Genomic DNA, 18727 nt, shown 5'->3' on the forward strand with positions numbered 1-18727 from the left:
CATGATCAATGGAGCTGCAAAATTACAATTCACCATGGCAACAGCACCCGACAAAAAGATGTCTGCATACTTCCGAGTCAATACACAAGTGTAATTCTTAATCACTGTTATATTATCTGGTGAAAGCTGACAGAAAGGTAAGTTATTGAACTAATACTCCTTTTCATGGTATCCCACAGGAAAGAGAAAACAAAATGTGGCAGTGACTTAAAATAATAATTAAATTGGTTTAATTGTTAAGCATAAAAGGTTTATGGCTGTAGGCTAAATTACTTTACAAACATTTGACATATTAAATAAATCTAATGCAGGCGTCTATTTCAATGTGCCACAGCTGTTTCCATGTAGTATAATGCTCTTTTCACATAATTAAATGTTCTCTAATCCAACCTGTTAGATTTTTTTTAATTAGGCTATTGAAATTAACGTTTGACTTCTATTCAGCCAACAGCAAGAAGGCAGAGGCTGGACCTGCACTACCACTGATAGATGAAGAGGAGATGCACAATATTGGAAGAATATTAAAATCCAACAGGAAAAATAATTACTGTTGCTTTTGTATTTGTAGGAAATAAAGTTGACCAAATAAATTGTGAATAATTTGTGTATAACAGCTGTGGTAGCGGTTACGGCATATATCTCTACCCTTCCATCTGGCATCCCATTCCATACAGTAATCTGTTTCATTTTCGGAAGGTGCTATGATGGGATTATGTGTCATCAATACATCCAACCACACTGGAAATCCTAAAGGAAATTCTAGTTATTAGGTTACTTCCAAAGGTCTCAGCAAAATGTTATCAAGTGAACGTCATTAATCAGATTAGCCTCATTTAAACCAATTTCTACACCACTGACCTGCAATCCTGTGAAACTCCTCTTTGATGGCTCTCACAGGTTTGTGTCCAAACAACATAAAAACTCTCAGAAAGAGCGTGAGAGCGAGGCACACTATCCTTCCCGCTCTGATACAGTGGCCTTAATAATGTGCTCTGCATCTCCGATGTCATAGAAAAATGCGCATTGAATGAATGTACTGCACTGAAAAAAATCCTTTTCTTACTTAGCCTTTTTGTCTTGTTGTTTCCAGGCAAAATATCAAAAAATTCTTCAATCAAGATGCATTTACTACATAAGAAAAACTCTGGGTTTACAGAAGAAAACCTGCTCCTGACCAGGTTAGGTTCACAGAGTAAGTTACCATGGTAACTGACTCCGAGTATAAGTTATCTCTCTTTCAGAAACGGGCTTGACTTACCCTGCTTTCTGGGGTTTGACATTCCTCCCTTTCTGAAACAGAAAACCCAGAGTTCCCTTTCATCCTGGGAACTCCGACGTGTCGTCGGGGGAGTTCCCTGACGAATTGGGATCCCAATTCCAATTCGTCAGGGAACTCCCCCGACGACACGTCTCCGTTCCCTGAACTCAGGGAACGAGGGTTACATACGTAACCGAGACGTTTCCCTCATTTCAGGGTTAACATACTCAGAGTTTTCACTTAACCTCCTTTTTGAAACAGGCCCCTGGCCTCCATTTCCGTGTCCTCTTCCAGTCTCTGTGATATCGTCCTGCAAAGAGTAAAAGGAAAGTTTATTCATCTATCAGTGACTGTCTAGCGTGTCTGTGTGTGGCTACTCACCATTCCATCTCTCGTCTGCTTCCCTCAACTGCCTGCATTTTCGCTCATTGCCTTTTCAGTTTATATAAATAAAGTATTTAGATTTTTTTTTGTTTTTCCCAACTTACTAGTCTGTCCAGTGTGTGTTTCCCTGATGTAAATATCAGTGGTGTTTTAAAATGAGTTTATAAAAGTCTATATACAATGTCATAGGTAATAGACCGCCTCTGCAGAAGAAAATCAACACCTGCTTCATCTTTGCAACCTTGGCCCTGCCCACTGGTGTATTAGCAGAGCCCGTCTACGGAGAGCCTTGGCACTTCCTATTAGCCCCATTGTATCGATCTTGGTTGCAGTTCCATTAGAATTCCACTGGAGGTGATCGCGGGCGAGTGCAGACTGAATGGGAGTCTATGGGGCTAGGCGGCTAAATGTGTCTCTTTCACCCGATTGCCGTTGAGAAATCTCAGATTTTATTGTAGGTTTTGCAAGTTCAACATGGGTTATAGGTCAAAAGTTGAATGAACGAGTACTTATGTCCTTTCGATTTCTTACAAGTAGAGTTGTTGTTGCCCATAACACGCTAGCATTCTGCTAATGAACGCTGATTGGTCAGTGAAGGACTGATTACGACCAGAGATACCGTTTGATGGTATCATGGCATCCGAAGCGGGAACAGAAACAAACAAAACAAAAACTCTTCTAGCATGTGTATTTACCTGTGTCAGCTGTGTTGTCGATGCCTCGAGAGAAAAGAAAATGCAGAGCGCGAAAGCACCATAGTGACTGAAGGATTGCCGTAAAGCAGTATCTCTGGTCGTATGATGTGTATGATGTCATTGACATTTTAAAAGACTTTTTAAAGCAAATAAGTGACTCTAAAAAATCTAACACCCAGCAATGTGTAATTTCTTTGCATCTCCTTTCGAATACAACATTCAAATTACTAGACAAAAAATTATATCCTGAGAAAAGTGGATTTTGATGGGTATTTCGCCATAGACCTCCATTCATTCTGCACTCGCCTGCGAGTGCCCCCGCATGGACAGAGACATGTTACTGCAGCCAGTCCAGAAACCGGAAGTAAGCAGAGAGTGCCAATTCTCTTCCTATTAGACATTCTCTGGTGTTGATGACGAGAAGAGGATCACTGGTCTAAAAATAACATTACCTTCCAAAGGATCCTAATGCTACTGTAGGAATGTGGTTATTTATTTTCAACAATGTGAATGTCTGTTGACCATTATTTATTTGAATGTGGTACATTTCACTGTGGATTCTTTGGAAAATCAGTCGCAATTCCGGCGCATGCTTTGCAAACAGACTTTTACAAAATGGACTTGACAGTAATGTGACAACATGTAAGTAACCGTGTTAATTATAATGCCTGATCTGTGACCAGTGATTTCTGATATTTAATGATTCATATACAGTCAGATGTTCTTTGTCTATGTGTCAGTAAATCAAACCAGTAACTAAACGGTCAACTTCCCATTCTCTTAGTAGGAAGAAAATGATCTGTTATTTAAACTGTGATTAAATTATATAAAGAAATCAATCAAATAATGTTCTCTTTAGTCGCCGGAGCTGTTAATCACACAGTTTATCAGTCCTGAGGTCTGGACTCTTGCCAAAACTCCCATTATAATCAACAAATCTCTTATTTACATTGTGTTTGCACTGTTAGTAATTATGAAATCATTCATTAGTGTGCAGAAATCAAGTTGCAATGACGAGATCACTGCATGCATGTACTTAATGTGTCTGTGATCGGCTACAATGCTCATTGGAATACATCACTGCAACCTTTCATGCCACGATCTAAATATAATGCCATAGATCTAAATATAATGCTATAATCAACATTTTTCACCTTGAGAGCTGTAGTAGTGAAAACGTTCCAAAAGGTTTCAAGATTTCCACATGTAATACTTGGCTATTTCATATGCAAAGATGTAAGCCAATCACAACTGGGCGTTTACACTCTGAGTTTAAATCAGAGGGCTAAAAACAGGGTAGGAAAAATGCCTTTTATTTATAAATGATGGCTATTTTTTATGTACCTCAGGAAACATTATAAAACAATGCAGTTCATGACCCCTTTAAGAACAAAACAAAAATGCTTAAAAAAGGGAGGGAGAAACAATTTAATCTGGTCATTTTGTTTTTTACTCCACTGAGTAATTGAACAATTCAACTCTTGGTTATCAGCTATCAGAAAGTGACCAGGTGCACCAGAAGTTTGTTATCGTTTTTAACTCTCATTAATTCATCTTGTTCTTTGTTGTCTGTTCAAACAGACGGTTTCTAAACTAGGTTGTTCTGAGTTGAGACTGAATCAGGCATCTTTTTGATGCTGGCAGGGAAGGCATTTGTTATTTGTTAGAAAGCATTCGTTAATTGTTAGTCCTTAGAAAGGATTCTTTGTCAGGACTCTCTGATTGCGACCTAAATGAAGCAAGTACTTTGAGATTATTTCCAGCTGTGATATTGATCTGTAAAGCGTTTGAAGGTTGTGTTGTGTGTGTATGACTGATGACAAAAAGGGTGGAAATAGATTTAGGTCCATTAAATGCCTCACAGGTTGAAGATGATTGAAATAACACTAATATTCATGATCCCTAGCTGACCTTAACATGCCTCTTGATTGTTCAAGCCATGCTGTCATATTCTTGATTGCTTTCATGTAAATACAGTTCCCTTTCGTTCAGTCACTACGAGTTACGTCAGTGATTGACGAATGGGGGTTTCGCTAGAGAACCCTATCACCTTCGAGTTATTAGAAAACGAGCCAATGGTATGAAAATACCATGGGTCTGCGGAATTTGCATTGCGATGTAGAAATATAAAGATATAGAAATATGTAGAAATATATATTGCGATATAGATATATATTGCGATATAAATATATATTGCGATATAGAAATATGTAGTAATTAGCTCTAAGAAATATTAATAATCAATAATAACTTGTAATTGATTATGAATATTTGGATCAGTTAATATAATTAACTTTAATGTTGTATTTTAATATTACAATCAATTAACCTGTTTGTCCCGTGAACACTCAGTTTTAACTGTTTATTAATTCTAAAAAATTTACATTTCCGGGGTATGGGAAATGTCTTTCTTACTTTACAGTACTACTAAGAGCAAGTAGTCAAAATCTATGATTAGGGACTCCAGTATATGAGCTTGAGACACGGACAACATTACGTGTGACATGAACAAGATTTTATTAACTAGACTAAACACTTAAACTACTCTAACATACACTCACCTAAAGGATTATTAGGAACACCATACTAATACTGTGTTTGACCCCCTTTCGCCTTCAGAACTGCCTTAATTCTACGTGGCATTGATTCAACAAGGTGCTGAAAGCATTCTTTAGAAATGTTGGCCCATATTGATAGGATAGCATCTTGCAGTTGATGGAGATTTGTGGGATGCACATCCAGGGCACGAAGCTCCCGTTCCACCACATCCCAAAGATGCTCTATTGGGTTGAGATCTGGTGACTGTGGGGGCCATTTTAGTACAGTGAACTCATTGTCATGTTCAAGAAACCAATTTGAAATGATTCAAGCTTTGTGACATGGTGCATTATCCTGCTGGAAGTAGCCATCAGAGGATGGGTACATGGTGGTCATAAAGGGATGGACATGGTCAGAAACAATGCTCAGGTAGGCCGTGGCATTTAAACGATGCCCAATTGGCACTAAGGGGCCTAAAGTGTGCCAAGAAAACATCCCCCACACCATTACACCACCACCACCAGCCTGCACAGTGGTAACAAGGCATGATGGATCCATGTTCTCATTCTATTTACGCCAAATTCTGACTCTACCATCTGAATGTCTCAACAGAAATCGAGACTCATCAGACCAGGCAACATTTTTCCAGTCTTCAACTGTACAATTTTGGTGAGCACGTGCAAATTGTAGCCTCTTTTTCCTATTTGTAGTGGAGATGAGTGGTACCCGGTGGGGTCTCCTGCTGTTGTAGCCCATCCGCTTCAAGGTTGTGCATGTTGTGGCTTCACAAATGCTTTGCTGCATACCTCGGTTGTAACGAGTGGTTATTTCAGTCAAAGTTGCTCTTCTATCAGCTTGAATCAGTCGGCCCATTCTCCTCTGACCTCTAGCATCAACAAGGCATTTTCGCCCACAGGACTGCCGCATACTGGATGTTTTTCCCTTTTCACACCATTCTTTGTAAACCCTAGAAATGGTTGTGCATGAAAATCCCAGTAACTGAGCAGATTGTGAAATACTCAGACCGGCCCGTCTGGCACCAACAACCATGCCATGCTCAAAATTGCTTAAATCACCTTTCTTTCCCATTCTGACATTCAGTTTGGAGTTCAGGAGATTGTCTTGACCAGGACCACACCCCTAAATGCATTGAAGCAACTGCCATGTGATTGGTTGATTAGATAATTGCATTAATGAGAAATTGAACAGGTGTTCCTAATAATCCTTTAGGTGAGTGTACACATACATACATGCATACAGTTTACCAAGGGAAAGAGAGCTGAAGCAAGATACAGAAAAGTTATAGGATTGTTTGAAATTCAGCAGATCAACAGCTTTGAGCAAACCATCAGTTTCGTTCTAACATGCCCTTCTTAAAAAAGGAGTAGGATACTTAATCTATCAAATAATGAGACTAAGTTTAATACTTGCATGTCTCGCCCATTTGAATTAAATTGTCCTGATGCAATTTGTTGAGGCTCCAGTTGATCTTTGCTGATATGGTCTTGATGAGAGAGAACCAGTGGGAGTCAGAGGATATTTGGTAAATGGAAAGACAAGGAGCCTGGCACAAGCTTGGGGGTCCTTAGAAAACTTCTAGTTCAGCATCATCTTCACATCAGGATTTCAGAAAGGGACTAAGAAACTAAGGGAGTAAGAGGCTAAGAGATGTGATCTTGTGATCAAGGATTTTTAAAGCGTGAAGATGTCACCCTCTGGATGGTTGTGAGCCAATAAGAAGTTGTTCCCTTTGGAGGGAATTTCTTTACGACCCTTTGTTCAAGCAGGTTTTTGAACATGTAATTTGATTGGATGTTTAACAAATGAATATGAGATTCTTATAATACTAATGCGTCACAAAGTTAGCAAAATGTAATGTAAATTAACAAATGGGGGACGAAGATTGGAGTTTATAGAGACTAAACATGGTATAGTTGACGTTAAATTGACTGTTGATTCTATAATAACATACATAGTATCGAAGAAATAATAGTATCAAAAGACACTACAGAAGACAGTAAATCATTCACACAGTGTCCTGGGATGCATGTTCATTTATAGATCAGTTTGTCTATAAATGAATGCAGGAAAGTCTGCTTTAATGTCTGTTTCTGTCTTTCCTATGGCCTAGGACTTGACCACATGACTACACTTTTCATAGCAATAAATGGTCCATTCACGAGCGTTACCTAGCTTGTTTGGGCTTTAACCAGTTTGGGCTTTCCGGGTGAGCCTGGTTCCTCTTGGGCACCCAGAGTCTCATTCGGGGCTCCGGTGGATGATGCTATGTCGCTCACAGCATCACAAGGCGGGCTTGATTCCTCTAGGGAAGTGCCAGCGTTGCCCGAGTCGGATCCAGAGCTGACAGCCATGCTTGCCCGGGCAGCTGAGAGCATCGGGTTGGAGTGGCGCCCGCCGCCCTCCCCCGAGCGCTCAAGGCTGGATAATTGGTTCCTGGGGGCAGTCCCCCATTGGTGATTGGTCCCCCAGTGCCTTTCTACCCGGAAGTGCATCAGGAGGTCACCAGGTCGTGGAAGACTTCCCGCGGCCCAGCGGCGTCCTCCGCCTTCTCTTCCTTTGACGGCCAACAGGTACACTGGGGTACACAACGCTCACCAGGATGGGGCTAAAGGCCCCATTATTAATACATTAATCCTTTAGGTAAAGTAATGTGTTTAAATAATTAACTAGTTTAATAGTTAAATAATTAACTAATAAATATTACATTGTTTATTCTATGGCTTCGCATTAATTTTATTAATATAATATGATTATTTACATGATAATATATATGATTATTTTAAGTATAATGAAAAGTGAAATTAATAATCAATGTTCTCAAGAAACAATGTTCTCAAGAAAAAAAGATTTGGTTTGAATTTTGATTTGACATTTTGATTTGAGTTGAAAAATTATTTAAAAATTCAATTAAAGGGTTAGTTCACCCAAAAATTAATATTATCCCATAATTTACTCGCCTTCAAGCCATCCTAGGTGTATATGACTTTAACACAATCGGAGTTATATATATAAAAAAAAAAAAATCCTGGCTCTTCAAAGCTTCATAATGGGAGTGACTAGGAGTTTTTGAAGCTCCAAAAAGCGCTTCCTTCCATCATAAAAGTAGTCCATACGGCTCCAGTGGGTTAATAAAGGTTTTCTGAAGCGAAGTGATGCGTTTTTGTAAGAAAAATATCCATAACAATAACTTTATAACTTGTAATCACTAGAGAGTCGAGTTCCAGTGTGTGAGATAGGATATATGAAGTAGGAGTAGCGTAAGCTTAGGTGAGAGTTGACGCCTCTCATGGTTCAAACAAATAGTTATACATTTGGGAAGGTTTGGATTCACATCTCTCTCCCCAACTTAATCAAAACCCCAGCACACACACTCATGCAAACAATGCACAAACTTCATGTAAAGATATTAGGCACATTCCACAGGAAGCTTACACATCACTCCTTCCTCTCTGCCTCTTATCCTCACTGATCTGAGCTGATTGCTGTGGCCTGGGAGGAATGATAATGAAGGAAAGAGAGATATGAAAGAGGAACCACGACAGCATAGACATCATCACCTTCCTCATTACTGTACATCTGTCTTTATAAGCCTCTATTTTAGTCATAGTTTTTGTTTTTGGATAAAAATGTCCTTTAAGTTTAGTCAATATTTTGTCATATGCATTATTTAAAATCTAGTTTATTCTGATTGATATATAATTTCATTCAATGAAAATAGCATTTTTATCTGACAGTATTGTGCAAAATGACAAAAATCTAGTCAAACTTTAAAATACAAAACTTGTAAAAACATTTAGTATTTAAACATGTATAAAAAAAACATATCAGTATAAACAAATACATTTTTTCTTTTTCCAAAAACTTATCTCATATCTCATGTCATATATTTTCACTAACAGTTGTAATTAAAATAATTTAATTATCGCTACATTGCATCATTTTCATCTCATCTTCGTTATCGTTGATAAAAAAAAAAAAAAAGAACCTTTGTAAATGAAAATTTTCATGACAAAATTAAATGATGACCATTTACCATCAGCGATCAACATACTCTTTTGCAGAATTTGCAATCGTATTCTGACCAAAATGTATGAGTATTTCGATTGTTCTTATTAAGGCCTAGGTGCCATTCTCAGAACAGTGGAAATGGTGGGCTGGGCTAAGCATTGTGGGAAAGAGACAGTGAGATGTGACTCCAGAGCAAAGCCATGCCAACATTGCTGGAAAACGAGAGCATCAAATAAAAACCATTCCTTTAGAGAGAATTAAACAGAGACAAACAGTGAGTGTAGCTGTAAGAGAAAAGTCTGCCTTCAATTTTCTACATGGCCGTTTTTGGCATTGCGTTCAATGTTTTCTTTCTCTTTGGGAAAATAAACCGCAAATTGTTCTGACTCAAGAGTTGTCAAATGTCTGAGGAGTCATTTCCTGAGGCTATTGAAAATGGGCAACTATCAGACAACAAGCTACTGATGGCTTTAGAGTTTACATTGATGCTTTGTTTCAATTTGCAGCTTTATTCTTTATGATGGATGTGCTCTTCAGAAGACTGAAGATGTCCTCATCTTTTTGTTTCTTTTTGACCAGTGTGTTGCATGGTCACACTTTAGATTAAGATCAAATTCTCACTATTAATTAACTATTTACTATGACTTTTGCCTCAATAAACTCCAAATCACTGCTAATTAATAATTAGTAAGGTAGTTGTTATGTTTATGTATTGGGTAGAAATTGGATTAGGGATGTAGAATATGGTCATGCAGAATAAGGCATTAGTATGTGTATTATAAGTACTAATAAACAGCCAATATTAGTAATATGCATAATAAGCAAAGTTAATACTGAGAATTGGACCCAAAAGTGTAACATTATAACTTTTGAGTTCAGCTTGGAGTGAGATTTTTGGCGTGGGTTGGGGGGATTTCTCAATTCGATTCATAAGCTTGGGATTTAATGTTGGTCGCTACTCAACATTGATTCATTCTGATATATAAATGGGGTACAATGGGGCTAAAGGCTCACCGCTGTAAAAGGGACATTTGATTTTATTCTCTTCTGAACCACTACTAGATGGCACAAAAATTGCAGCATAAAATATCATACAAATATTATGTTAATCATATCATATAATGAAATATTATATTTATTATTACTACTGTAATGCCATATTACATTTTATGGGATCTTTAAAGCTTTTAGATTCATTCGTTTTTAAATATTTATTTGAATATATAGGCTATTTATAAAAAAAATAATAAAAAACAAGATATTTATTATAATAAACAGAAAATAGGATTAAGCTGAAGTGATTGTTTTGAAAAAGTATTAGTTATTATGCAAAACATATTACTTTACCTAAAGGATTAATGTATTAATAATGGGGCCTTTAGCCCCATCCTGGTGAGCGTTATACCCCCAGAGTGGGGTAAAAGGCCCCCCTTGCCACCTCATACATTTATACGATTTTTAGGCTAAACAGACCACTTTAATGAAATCATTTCACAAAATGTTTTAATCCATTAATGTTCAATTAAAACATAGGCCTATAGGACTATAGTATTTTGTTATGGTATTATAGTATCCTCGCAAGCACAGTTAAATGAGTTCAATTAAGACTTAAATGTAGGTAAAGAGTTGTGAGAAAATAGGATGTGCGTCAGGTCTTAAAGTGACAGCAGCCTATTAAACCCGCTGCTGTGATGTCTGTCATTAACCCTTTCTCACGTAAGTTTAAAATATTCTGGCTGACCTCGTGAGGCGACCGTTATTTAGAACGTGTCACTTTATGATTTCCATGGTGACGCGTCATTGCTTGTCATGTGACACACCGCAGCAACAACAGCGCTGAATGAATGATGATCTGCTTTTATGTCATTTTTCCTTTTTTTTCAAAATATTCACAAATTTGTTAGCCATGGCATGAAATATCTGATTTTCCGATTGTCAAATATATGCAAGTGGATGTGTTATGTTGTTTAAACACCTTTATAACGATCGCGTTAGTTGAGCTGTATGCGCATGTTAGTTTGTACCACAGTTCAGAGAATCGGATCTGTTGGAGTTATAACACGTGAATTCATCCACTTCTCCTGAAATACATGAAAGTAAGTGGCCAGTGAACTGGGAGAAGAATAGAGTAAACTTTAAAGTTACTTACACAATGTGTATCTGATATGAATAAAACTTGTCTAATTATAATGGAAAGGATTATTATTGCCTCTTCCATAGACATCAGTGTGTATTTTACAAACTCTAAATGTATTAGTACTTACGCAGAGGAGGGTTCCACATGTGCCCTATAAGCAGCCGCGCCGTCTCTGGCTATGTCATTGATAGGCGACAATGGCAAGGGATGAGCCTTGGAATTGGAATTTCTCTAGATTTACAAATCTTTGCGAACTTTTGGGATAATGTAAGTACAAAACTGCATGAAATATATCACGCTGTGCAAGTGGTTTTTGGATATTTTATTACAAAAATCGTACATATTGTGCCTTTAAACAATTTTTTTTAATAGGCTGCTGTCTTTATGTTGTTTCCACATTAATTTGGAGATTAATATAAATAGATTAATATTATATTATTATATAATATAAAAATATATTAAAAACTAATATTAGGTTTTATTAATCACAATTAATTGTGATTAATTAGAGAAAATTTGTGAATATGCAAATGCCATTTGACAGCACTAATATAGATAGATAGATTTTTTTTTTTCTGGGCATTGGAGGCAAAGAAGTCATGTCTATTCTCAGAACAAACATAAATCAGACCCAACAGAACTATATAAAGGCTAATCCCATGAGTATGTTTGAACTGAATGATTTATACTTTCATTAACACTACTTTAACGATAGCGCTAATGATACGCTACTCCACATAGAAAGAACAGACATTCCGACTAGATCCTGATCTGATGCAGACTAATATAAGTGGCTGAAGCGGAGTCATATCGTCTTGGTCTGGAGAGAGGTTTACTCAAGGCAACATGAAAATAAGCGGGGCAGTCTGAAATCTAACCCAAGGGCTCTAAAAGAGTGCGCTGCAGTTCCATTTTGTCACCATATTTACATTGGAAAATTGTGGGGAGGACACCTTCTGCCCCGCTTAGTAGGCTATCATAATGCATTCCTACGAAGCCATAAGTTAAATGAATGCTGAACACATTTATAATTTATTATTGATTCAGTTTAAATAGAGGTATATATTTTGGATGAATATTTTGGTGGGGCACCTGCCCTTATATGAGTGCTGGCTAGAAAAACAACGAGGACTCTACATTGATACGATTGTCAAGTTTGGGTCCTTGCTTGTGGAAATCATTAGCGTTATGACAGATAGTTTGCATGTTTAGAGCTGCAACCGAGAGACTAGAGGAAGCTGCCCACTCAGGTATTTACCCCTTGACTGTGTCCAACACGCGGATGGGATCCTGATGTGCAGTGTGTTATATTTCACTGATGTTTCCTCATTGATTTGAGTGAGATCAGTGTTGCCATTTTTTGCCATGCAAAAACATGAATTTATATATATCTACCCCAGATAGATAGTGCTGTCACGTGAAATAAAAGATTTAGTTTTGCTATGAAACAGCCCGTGGCTGAGACTGCACATTTCAATTTGAATACAAATTTTGCTGATTAAAATAATACACTTGTGTCAGGAGTGCAGAAAGAAAGAGGTACCATACAGTACTTTGGTAACTCAAGCTCAGTGCTTGAGATGGTCTATATTTGCATTTGGCTTAAGGATGTGACACACTTATTTTTTTATTATAATTTTTTCAAATGGCAAAAAATAAAGAACAAAAGGGCTGACATATTGCCCTAGACATGATCAGGCATGAGGTGCCCCACCAACATGAACACAATTACACATGTTAACACCTTTTTATTAAAGTACTGAGTATGTCATGTTATGGGAGTGACTTTAAAGTCAACATGATATCACAATTGGCCCTATACTTTCTTAATGCACTTTACTGGTCTTATTGTGACCAATCCATTACTGTATGTTATTCCAAAGAAAAAAAAATGTTTGTCTTTGTAATCTTTAATCAAAATATAATAACACACTCTTCCTATGAAACAACTTTTCTTTTCCGCTGACGCTAATCTGACGGCATGGATGAGAACCAACAGGTCATGGTGTAGCCAGATCTTCAGACTGACGGCAGAAGGTCTGGACTCTAAAACATTCATTTGCCAAGGACCGCCCAAGAGGACGTCTGACTGACATGTTAAGCAACCAGTTACAGTTTTGTTCAGTCATGTTTAGGGGTGTGAAAATGTGGTCAATGACTGCTGTGCAACCAAAAAAACATTAATTCAAGAATGTTCTGCAAATTTAGCGCATCAGTCTGCAAACATTTAGAAAATCCAGAATTTATTTTATCCTGATTATCACTCAATTTTTATTTTATTTTTTAAAGCTGTTTTATTATGTCAATTAAAATAAGAATGATCTGTTATCTTTAATATCATGCCAGGGGACAAAAACTTGATAAACTTAAAAAAAAAGAAAAAAAAAGTAAAAAATAATAATAATAATAATTTAAAAGATCCCCTAATACAAAATAAAAAATAAAAAAAAATCACCCCTTTAGTAAAGAAAAAATGACTGTATACTATTTTGGATTTTATGTCAACTTTTGCTGTCTTTTGCCGTAAATCTTGAGACAAAGAAGTGTGAATAATTGAATTGAATTTGCACATGTGGTGTACTTCAAATCTTAAAAGTATATTTTTAAAAACCTGTACTTGCAGATGATATAATATTAATGAAATAAAAGTTACAATTTCATAACTATGTTTTATGTCAAATTTTGTCAATGTCAAATTAAAAGTTTTAATATTAATTTTAAAGCATTAAATTTCATAATCTAAATAATTAAATAAGTAAAAGTAAAGTAAAAGAATACTAATTCATCAGAGAATTTCATGAATTATTAAAAAAAAATGTCATTATGAAAGATTTAAACTTAAGAACACTGACAACAACAATGTTAAAATGATACAGATAAGCAAAGAGGTAATTAAGACAGTTCACACCACTGTGAATCGAAAGTTCTACAACGGCACCAGATCTTCATTGCCTTTATCAAGTTTATTTTTTGATCATTACAGTTGAATGGAGATAATACCTTCATTAAACATTCTTCACTGTGATTAGATGCCACATCCACTTTGTGGTGCTCCTTCATATCCAGGATCATCTCTACCACGGGACTCACTCTCCATTGATAGGATCCTGTTTTAGCTCCTATTTTAGCCCTCTCATGAAGGTTTCCTGTCATCTCGATAACCCATCTTCCTATCTTCCACCCTGACCTTATACAAAATGTGCTTCACTTCAAAGAGTCTCGGAGAAGTAGCTTGCTAGTTGTGGAGGTCCTAAGTAGGGAATGAACATTTCTGAGACAGTCAGTGAAAAATCATCTTTGAAAACAGAAGCTTCTCTAATGAGGCATTAAGACCAGCCCAAACACACCAGAACTCATCTTTTTCTTTTTTTTCTCTATTTGTTGACACAGTGCAGAACACAGTCCCCCCTGAGCTTGTGATTGTGAAAACAAACATACAATATTAGACGATTTTCTGATTACACGTCTCTCTGAAACTGTCTTTTCTATGACTAATAAAGCAAAACCAACTTTTATATTACTAAAACTGACAAGTTGATTCAATCAAAATAGGGTGAATCTGAGGGGAGTCCTTTTCATTTTCGGACAAGAAGCTGAATTTCAATACCTTTTCGATACATCATACTAGATCACATGCGTGTGTGTGTGTGTGTGTGTGTGTGTGTGTGAGACTTGGAGAAGCTCCAGACCAGGATATTTTATTCCATGATTAAGCTTTAAGCTAACAGCACCATCTAGTGTTTAAGTGGCGCTAGAGCAACTTAAGTTAAGGCATTCATTTCTAAAAACTTGTCTGACTAACATTTGACCAACATTTATAGTTTACAAATCAGACATTTCTTTATTTTTTAATTCAACACATTTTAAAATATCAAGGGGTACTGTGCAGATGTTACTACACTGGAGTTGATACACATATTGTGTCACTGTATCTTCTGACCTTATAGGTTCTCATCAAATTTGCGGATGATACGGTGGTGATGGGCCTCATCTCTGACTATAAATGATGCTGCCTACCTTGATGAGGTGGAGAAACTGTCATCATGGCGTCAGTCAAACTGTCTCTCTCTGAATGTCAGCTAAACCAAGGAGCTGGTTGTTGACTTCAGATGGAGGAACTACTCAGCATCAGATGGGATACCTTCATCATCTTCTGAGATGTGTGCAAACCTGGTGACCAACTACAAGAAATGTCTTGCCTCTGTGCTTGCCAACAAGGGTTTCTCCACCAAGTACTAAATCATGTTTTGCTTGGGGATCAAATACTTATTTCACTCACTGAAATGCAAATCAATTTATAACCTATTATCATGTGTTGGTTTTTTTTTTGGGGGGGGGGGGGGGGGGGGGGGATTTTTTTGTTTGATATTCTGTCTCTATCCGTTAAAATAAACCTACCATAAAAATGATTGACCCTTCATTTCTTTGTAAGTGGGCAAACGTACAAAATCAGCAGGGGATCAAATAATTATTTTCCCCACTGTATACCTAAAAACCCTGAGCATTGTCAGAAAAGGATTGCTGCTATCAAGAGGGAACACTGGACTCTTACAGAAGATTACAGACTGTGCAGTTAGCACTTTATTTCGGGTAAGTAATGTATTGCTAAGTTAAGTGTTAGCAAACGAGCTGTCCTAACCTTAGCACCTATTCCCTACCAATCAGCATTTGCAGACTAATTGGTAATGTGTCGCTGGATAACGTTTCCAGACAAATAGCCTAGGTCATCTGTGTCCCTGGCTAATGTTATGTATATTATATCCACTGTTGATGTATATTATAGAACTGTCTTATTCTACCACTGCAGGAAAGAAAAGTGCTAATCCTCTGAACCCCGATTACGTATCAAGTCTGTTTGCCTAACTGTCACCTGAGTGGCAAATAAAACTTTAATAAGGATTAATCTATATATAATTTAACATTTATGTAGAGCAAACTGTTTGATAACTTTATTCAATTTCTGTATATTTCCTACCTGTTAGACAAATATTTCAAATATAGCCTACTGTCTTTGTTTTTTCTACATTAATTTGGAGATTAAATGTGAAATTATTACATTATAAAATATATTAAAAACATTAGTTTTTTTTTAAATGGCGATTCATCATGAGTAACCACAGAAAAAAAAGTGATTTAATCTAGTTAATTTTTTTTGCAATCGATAAAAATAAATAAATAAACAATATGTTTAAACGATGCTCACTGTTAATGTATGATTATTTTGTAATCTCATATAAATAATTTGCCATTACACGTTTAGCAGAGAGATAACCCAGATGTTTCTACTGCAGCGCACACTTTAATAAAACAATTCTTTTTTATGATTCTGAAACAATCCTAATTTTATGTTTCATATCTCATATGTATTTACATTACCATTTCTGTGTGTACTCATTTTTTTGCTCTTGTTTGCAAACCCTTGTTCTGTTTTGTTTTCTGTAGTTATGCAAGCTACTTGAAGCTGAATTTCCAAAAATGAGATCACTCTGTGGAGGATGGCTGCTTTATAAGGCACCAGCTGCACTATATTAAACACCAGAGCAGACACAAGCATGTGAAGAGCCAAACACAACTGTTTTAGTGCAAACTGTACAACTGATATTTGAGTGGTGTTATAGACACAGGGTTACAATTACACATTTTCTCTTTGCATCCCAAAGCTTTCAAATGTATACATACTATTAGAAAAAGTTATTCTTTTATAATATTGCACAGGGAAGTGATCAAGTATAGGTACTACTCGGGCTCTGGTCATTACTAATATTTTTTTTTAGCTTCCACTTTACAGATATAAGCCTAATTATACTTTAAGACCACTAATACTTGTAATGTGTATTTGAATTGGCAGCGATCAAAGACTTCAGATTTTAGCCTAGGATCAGCTGAATCTTTTAGGTTTTGCAAATTTTTTCTCAGACAGACAAATAGTGGCCAAAATTGCACAGTGTGCACCCGGCTTTTCTGTCCCCAAGAGGATTTTTTGAAAGACTCAACAAATCTTTCTTTTCTCTTTTTACCCAAGACCTAGCCACACACATTTTTGGAAAAGACACACAGGCACAGTTCACACTTGGGAGGGAAATCCAGGATTGAAATGTCAAAGAACCAGTTTGACTCTCAAAATGCCAATGTCGGTTCAGTATTTGGGCTCCTGTATATTGTTCACGGTTTTTGCTCTCCCCACATGTCAAGGGGATCTGACTAAAATATCATGTAGACTGAATAGTGGTTCAGAAAGACTTAATGGTTTGTTATTCATTATACCTACAGTATTTCATCATATATTATTAACTCACTGGCTGAATTCACATTAACATTTTATATTGTTTTTATAAACATGTTAACAAACCAAGAATTAAATGGGTTGGGGACGGTGGCCGAGAGAGCTCAACGCGCTGCAACTGAAGAAAACTCATGAAAATAGAAAAAACACCAGCAAATAAAGAAAACATCATCATCAGTTTGACATCACATGCTGCAAATACTCACAACGCACCCAAATAGAAAAACGTGCTGCAAGCGTTCACAACACACCCAAATACAGAAACGTGCTGCAAATACTCACAACACATCCAAATAGCGCCCTTAGCTAGAGACTCTGGTGGTCTCAAATTTGTCTCCTCTAGAGTTTAGAAATGATCTTAACAACTTCACATTCTGTGCTCCGATTTTTCATGAATCATGTCTGCAACCACATATCTTTGGTAGTACATAATGAAGGCAAGTTTGCATTGATTTTTTTTTTCATATAGTCATTGTTAATATTATTTATTTTGCTGACGTTAACGATTGCTCAGTCTAATTTGTTTAATGTAAACCTCGTAGTGTCGTAAAGCTTGAAAAATACAATATCATATTGTTGACTTTTTTAGCATGCTTCTTACATTAGCCTATTTCATAAATCCTACACTGAATTAAGTTATCTTATCAGTAATATAGTCATAATCCAAATAATGCATTATTTGTTCATTTATTTAATCAGCATGATTGCATTACCACGACTTATGGCACTTGTGTTATACCTTTATCTACTTTAAAATTGAAATATATATATTGTTTTCATTTTCAGAATTCCTGATTGTCAAGTGCAACTTGCAGTGTAGAGAACAGGCACATTTTCACTGTTGTTACTGCCCAAACACAGTTATAAGGAAAGTCCAGATTGTAAAACATTTAGCATCATGCAAAAAAAGACACATTCCACCTACAGAACCAGCCACTGTTGAGCCAGCTGCAATCAATGAACCAGTTGTCACCCGTGAACCCATGGTCCCCAGTGCATCAGTTGCCATCAATGAACCGGTTGTCACCTGTGAACCCGCCCTTACGGAAAACAAAAATAAATTGGAATATACTGCTAAATATAATGCGATTTATTACATAATACATTTACATATATGGGAAAGTTGTTCTTATATTTTTCAATATACTGCAATATATGCATTGACCATGTATGGCTATATATTAATACATATAACATATTTATAAATGAAGACAAAAATAGCATTGTAATATTCACAAAGTTTTATCCTTTATTTTGTACATATATTGCACATACATGTTCCCATATAAATGCGAATGTATGTTCATATACACACACACACACATTCATGGAATGAATTACAACATATTTCTAGTTCCCAGCATGCTTTGCTTCTGACTGTTAAAGGACGCAAATGTTAAAAT

The sequence above is a fragment of the Abramis brama genome (genome assembly GCF_963993115.1).
Source record: "Abramis brama genome assembly, chromosome: 16".
NCBI classification, from domain to species: Eukaryota; Metazoa; Chordata; class Actinopteri; order Cypriniformes; family Leuciscidae; genus Abramis; species Abramis brama.